We start from the raw sequence: 6951 nt of genomic DNA, 5'->3' as shown, positions 1-6951 counted from the left end.
GACACAAAATGAGTGAATGTGGACAATAAAAGCGAGAAAAATGTCTCACATGAAAGTGGACAAGAGATGGAGGCTAAACCCAGGTGTGGATCTGAACCTGTGATGTGGGCTGAGCCCCAGGTCACAGGGTTGAGAACAGAGGGGCCAGTCAAGTAAGGTCAGCAGTGCAGTGAGGTGAGACGCCCACAGTCTAACTGTGGAGAAGCCTCTGCAGCAGCAGCCCCAACTCTCCCTGCATGGGAACCATGCCCACACCCTCCACATTCTCAGCAGACTCTTCCCCAAAGGTGCCCACAGTTCCCTCCAGAGCTTCTTGGGCTCACCAGACTCTTCTGCAGGCTCCACCTCACTGACTTGTGGGTTTGTTGTCCCCTGTGTTCAGCTGCTGGCTGCACTGTGGGATCTTCTCTGACTGTGCCAAACTTCCACAGCAGCAACCCGAGGACCACCAGGATCAAGCCAGATACACCCAATCAGATGTGGTTCTCCACTGTGTAGTCTTGGGTGTTTGAGTCTAGACACTGAGGACAAAGAGGTCACAGGACTCACAGTAATGACAAACCACCCCAGGACCCCTGGATGTCTCCCCAATGCACCTCATTGCATTGACTGGATTGACCCTCTGCCCTGAGCCCGATAATTGCGAATTATACATTATTCTCCACTCTGGGAGTCTGGCTCATTCTTTAATGGTCCCAGGGTGTTAGCTGCTGCTGGGAATCAATGACACGTAGGGTGTGGGAGAGGAGGTATGGGAATACCTCAGTCCTCTATTCTCTGATCTCCATCGAGTCCCTGTCACTAGCAATGCCCATCACCTCCCTTGAGATGAGCACCTTGGGCCCCTTGTTTGCATGGAATTAGGATGCCAAGGTGACATTTGGGGCCTTAGTTTTTTCTTCAGGTTAGGAACATGAGGGAGTGAAGGGTTGGGCCTACCTTTTAGTTCCTCCACCTCAGCTCCAGCTTTGTGTCTCTGACTAGGATTATATATTTTCACATCACTTTTATTTCTTCTATCAATCCATTCTTTACAAAATAAATGATGGAATATATACAATACACCATGCAACCATTCTGGGACCAAGGATTACCACACTTACCAGACCTAAGCATTTATTGATTTGTATCCTAGATAGTGAGACTGATAAGAAACAGGCAGAAAGGATACACAACAGAATAAAATGTTTAGATAAACACCTAGACAAAAATACAGATATGTAGTGATGTAAGACAGGCTGTGTTAAACAGAAAAATTAAATTCAGAGAAATCCCTGGAAACTCTGGGAGGAGGAAACGGGCAAAGACTTAAGTTCTGAAGGGAGGTGTTTTGGAAGATGACCTGACCCAGCTGACCACCTGGTGTCATGGAAATGGAGCAGAAATATTGCCATCCTCTCCCATCCTAGTAATGACAGTGGTCCCCTGTGGAGACAGGACAAGCTGAGAGTGGACTTATGTTCTTTCTACCACAGGGATTCTCTGGCATCAAAATTGTAAACTAACTGAGGTTTTTCAAACCCTGGACTGGATTCTGCTCTGATAGATGGGAGAACTGAGTCCCAGTTACAGGAAGGAGTTGGTCTCTGGGATTCACTTCAAAGGGCCTGAGGCAACGGCACTTCAGCTTAGACTCCAAGCGGACCCCCACTCACCCTGACCCATAATGAGAGGCCCCTTGACTATGTCTCCCATATGGGATTTATTCCACAGGGACCAGGAAAGCTCAGGACCCTTGAATCAGCACCACAGACAGAGGCAGGCATGACTCCTGCTCTTTTCTTCCCTTTGAGTTGGGCATCTTCCCCTTCATCATTTCCTCCCCACTGACCACATGGGATCCAGTGACCTCACTGCTTATTGAGACATGAGGCCCCTTCCTAATGTCTCCACATTTATCCCCAGGACTTTAGGAAACAAGGCCTTCTGGAACTATTTGATGTGTTGAATTATAAAGTAAAAAATTAGCAGAAGTCTTTTGGAGTCTGTGTCTCCTCTAAGCTAGGGGAACTCTGCTATCCAGCAGACATGAAGTTTGTCCATGTGGAGGAGGGTCTGCAGACCCCAGATGCTGCATGACACAGGAACCAGAGGAGGCTGTGGGTTCCTGCCTCTTCATGTCTCTTGTAGTCCAAGAGACTACATAGATGTCCCCCAAATGTTGTTCCTTCACACACTTCAGTCTCCTTCCTACACACACCAGCACTAGATGGACCCTCAGATGGGGTAAGGCATGGACTCCCTGTCTTCTCTGTTTCTTTATGGGGTGGGATTCCCCCGTTGATGACCTCACTGTTTCACCCTCCTTCCCATCCCAGCCTATAGGTATCCTGGGAAAGAGTATACACCCTCAAAAGACATGGGGTGGGAGTCCCTCACCTGAGACCATAAGCTTCAGGGGATCACTGGGCTGTGACAGCTGGAAGGGGGAGGAGCTGTGTGAGCTGTAGCAACTGTAGGTCCCATGGTGCCCCGAGGTCACATGGCTGATGGCGAAGTTGGCCTGAGAGGGGGCAGCCATGTCCTGCAGATGAAGCTGCTGGGGAGGATCCAGGGACACCTCCCTGTGCAGGTGGAATGTGTCAACCCTGACCTTAGAGTGGCACAGCAGGGTCATGTTCCCTCCCCAGGATACTGAGGGTCATGGCTGGGCTGAGAGGGAAGGTTTCCTGTACATTCCTGGGGAAAGGAGGGTTGTGATGTGTAGAGAGCCACCCCTCCCCCTATGCCCTAGACTCTGAGCTGGGGGACTGTCTCCTTTCCCAGGGACACTGTGTGTGACTCCTGTCACCTTCTCTCTGTTGCTCTGGTGGGTAACTTTTATCTCCATTCCCATCCCTCCCTCCCTCCCAAAAATCTCAGTCCTCTCAGCCTCTAATTCAGAACCAGAACCTGGACCCCGTCACAACCATGGTTACCACAGGCCAGAGCCCCAAGGAAGACAGTCAGGACAGGGGCAGGCCAGTGCTCCTAAGCTGCAATCGGGATGTCCAGGGGGGCGCTGGGGGATGACCACACATAGGAGAGTTTGTGTCCACTATAGCACCTGTACCAGCCCCCGTGGGAGAGGTTCACATGGCCCAGGGGGAAGTCGGGGCTGTGCTGCCCAAGGAGATGTGGGGGGGTTGTGGGGCCCTGGTCCTTGGTCAGAGCAAATCTGTCAAAGCCGGGCTCTGAGAGACACTGGAGGGTCAGGCTGTCTCCAGGCAGCAGCAGGGGCCCTGGCCAGCTCGACCTGGAGGGCTTCCTGTACACACGTGGGGAGAAGGTCATTGTCACCCAGGGGACACTCACACCCACCACCCACTGGGGCTGCAGGGAGAGCTCTCACTTGTCCCTCCCTAAGTCTCCTGCCTGAGGTTCTATCCCCAGTAAACCATTGTCAGTAACCTCACAATCCCCAGGGCTTTACTAGGCAGAAGGTTTAGATCAGAAATTTGGGGCCCAGGAAAGAATTGAAGCAAGGATCGGCCACCTCACCTGTGACCTCGAGGTGCAGAGGGTCACTAGGCTGTGGCCACACATTGGAGTTGGAGCTGTTGGAACCATAGCATCTGTAGGTCCCCCCACTGGAGGAGTTCACAGGTCCCACAGGGAAGACAGCATGCCAGCTCCTCCTATAGGATCTTCGTTCCAATTTTCTGCATTGGAGCGTCTCAGCTCCTCCCTCTTTCAGCAGGAGAAAAGTGTCCCATGTGGACTGTGAGCTGCACAAGAGGGACATGTTCCTTCCTGAGTTCACCACCAGGCCTGGGTGGGCTGAGAGGGAGGGTACACTGTACACTCCTGAGGGAGAAGGAAGATCTGGGTTAAAGGGGACCATCACTCCACCTTCCCCAGGTGTGTGCTGTGAGGGGTGTGGCCCCCCTAAAGCCACACTCTGTCCCCTTCATCCTTTGTGGCCCCCTCCTCCCACAGTGGGGAGGAGACATGAGTCCCCTTACCTGTCATCACCAGGATCAGGGTCTCACTCCTCTGGGACAGCGTGCCACCAGTGCTGTATGCACACTGGTACAGCCCTGTGTGCTGTGAGCTCATGGACTGAATGAGGAACCCAGTCTTGTTGCTGGAGTCCTATGGGATCCTCATATCTGAGGGCACAGAGCCCCTGTCTTTATACAGAAGGTAGCCATCTGCCTGCAGAGACCCCTGACATCAAATGGTCACAGGGCTCCTCTGTCTGACCCCGGGGCCTGGGTCAGCCCAGATGGACGGTTTTGGGGGAACTGCTGGAAAGCAATCAGGCCTGCAGTGTCAGGAGGGTCCTTCTTCCCTCAGTCTCCCCAGCTGTCACTCCACAGCTCCTCCCACACTGGTCCCAATCAGCCCAGACCCAGTGTGTGTCCCTTAGCTGCCCAAGGGCAACATTGTACTGAAGCAGGAGCTCTGGGGGAGGACTCACCTGCTTGGACCTGGTGCCATGGGCCCTGGCACAGCCCTGGAAGAGAGTCCCTGTGAGATTATCCTTCAAATCACACACAGAAGCTCAAGGCCTGGTCTGTGCCCCTGGGTGCTGGGGTCAGATCTGAGGCAGAGCCACCTGTTCCTCTCCCAGAAGTTGTGTCCCCCCTGAGACTCCTCATCCTTGGGGTCTCTTGGGACTAGGACCTCGGAGATGATGGGATCCCATCCCTCATCTTTCCCCCAAAGCTCACCGAGACAGAGAAGAACAGTGAGGGTCAGGGTCGTGGTGCTTCCTGCCACGGTCTCCAGTGTGCAGATGACATATAAATTCACTGCATCACAGAGTAACAAATGGGGTGTTACTCGGTCTCAGCTCTGTGTGACAGGTCTTGGGTTCCTTATCAGTGGCCTGGCAGGAAGGGAAGTAGCCCCTTCCTGAAAGATGGGCCTGAGGGGACAGCAGCTCTGGAGATTTCAGCCTGATCTGAGTCTCAGCAGACCCCACAGGCTCTGCACCCACCTTGTGTGACACCCAGACCCAGATGGTGACACCTGTCCCAGAACATGAGGGTAGAGGACGACTGCCAGGGCTCAGGAGCAGCCTAAGTTCTGTTTCATTCTGATTCTGCCTTTTCTTGAACTTTGTGTCACTTCCCTCTCCTGACACCTTGTAAGTGCCATTTTCTTCCTCTTTCCCACTGGCCAGACCATCAGGCATCATGTACTGAGCAGTCACCCACGTGCAGGTCCTGGAGTGTCACTGCTGAAACTGCTGGACTCTGTGCCTGGATTCACAGGGCTCAGAGGAATGAGGACAGACAGGTAGATATGTGGATGGCAGACAGATCAGTTACACTCGGTGAGACTGTCCATGTCGGGAGAAAGAACAAGGCAGTGAGGTTCAATAACAGGGGGACATCATGCAACCTGGTTGCTGGCTGGGAGGGTGTTCTTCTCAGGGATGGGCTGACCCAAGGCATGAACAGGGATCAGTCCAGAGACCGTGGGCAGTGGGGCGTCCTTGACCAGAAAGAGCTTGGGCTGTTCTGAGAAGGGGCCGCAGTCAGGCAAAGGCTGCATCCTGGGCACACAGGATCTGGAGCACTGTGCAGATAGTTTGGATTTTATCTTGGAGTCGATGGGACAAACAGATTTATGTTTTAAAAAGGCTACCCCTGTGTGAAAATGTCATGCCAGTAGGCTCTACTGATAATGAACTCCATCAGGAATAAAACTCCAACATTCACCTGGCCCATGGATGGCGTGTAAATCACTATTTTAAGTCATTCACACAAACCTACAAGTATAACTGCACTTATAGTTGACTGTGATGAGACAGGACTGCTGTTGGTTCTTTCTTGATCTTGGGAAGTAGGTGACTAGGTTCAGAGTGACTGAGGAACAGCAGAGAAAGTGCAGGATTTTTATACAGCTCAGTTTTTGTGGGTGGTTTGGGGTAGAGGGGAGTGTGGTTGGTGGTTTTGATTTTGGAGGGTGACTGGTGTTTCCTGGGGCTGCTGTGTTTAGCTCCAGCCTGACCACTGACAACTTTCAATGTCAGATGGTACAATGTGGATCTTTCTAAGCATGGGAACTGGTGGAGGAGGGGAGTGGGCAAGCTTAGATCAGGTCCTTTGTAGGAAGAGTCCTCAGGAGGTGGAGAGAGGAGCAAACTTGAACAAGGTGTGGGGCCTGGATTTGAGCTGCAGGAAGGAGGCTGATGTGATGAAAAGACAGTTGAGTCTTGTGATGGATGGGGGACATTGTCCAGAGGGGCTCAGTGGGACATTATGGGTTGGAGTGGATGACCATCAGGGAAGTGGGAGAGTGGGAAAGGAAGGCTGTTCCACCCTGTTCTTGGTTCTTGGAGGAGTCAATGGGCTGTCACTGGCAGGATGACCCCAGTGGGGAGGGTGGCATGAGGAGGTTCTGAGGAGACTGGTCACAGTTTCTCCGAAGAAAGTCTGGCCCTGCTGGGACCCTGGATTTTCTTTCCCCAAACAGTTCCCTTCACTCACTTCCTCTTTGGATTAGTCAGCACCAGCCTCACCCTCATCGCCCTCCTTCAAACCTCTGGGTCTGTTCTGCCTCCTCAGGGCCCCTCCTCCCTTGAGCAGAGCTCTTCCCCTCACACTGGGAACTCCCTCTCCAGCATCAGGTAAGAGCCCCTGTGGAGGGCAGCCAGGCTTGTAAATGAAAAGGGACAGACTCAGGTATCTGTGAGGCAGTTTATGTTCCTGAACTAGGAGCAAAATGAGAACAATATTAATGAAGAAACACGATATTGGAAGTAATAGGTAGCTGACTATGTAATGAATTTCTTGAAAGCCATATGTTTACCTGCCCAAGGAACTCAGCTGTGAATCTTTGAAAACAAAGCCCACACACATCATGAGCATCATCAAACTAGTCAAAGAAAATCGAATCCACCCAGACAGAAATGGCACATCGCACATGGAGGAACCATGATGGAGTGACTGCAGATTTCCCATCAGAAACCATCACTTTCAGAAGAGTTTAAAGTCCTGAGAGGCAAGAAAAGTTCAG

General features: G+C 52.1%; 1 pseudogene; it reads right to left on the bottom strand.

The window, feature by feature from the left end:
* Positions 1-378: 378 nt before the first annotated feature.
* LOC123820542 lies at positions 379-5484 on the bottom strand (annotated as a pseudogene).
* Positions 5485-6951: the final 1467 nt, after the last annotated feature.

The sequence above is a fragment of the Phyllostomus hastatus genome, unplaced genomic scaffold, assembly GCF_019186645.2.
Source record: "Phyllostomus hastatus isolate PE091 unplaced genomic scaffold, TTU_PhHast_1.1 phas_contig_349, whole genome shotgun sequence".
Classification (NCBI taxonomy): domain Eukaryota; kingdom Metazoa; phylum Chordata; class Mammalia; order Chiroptera; family Phyllostomidae; genus Phyllostomus; species Phyllostomus hastatus.
The sequence above is the reverse complement of the archived record's forward strand: the minus strand, read 5'-3'. Positions and strand labels throughout refer to the sequence as shown.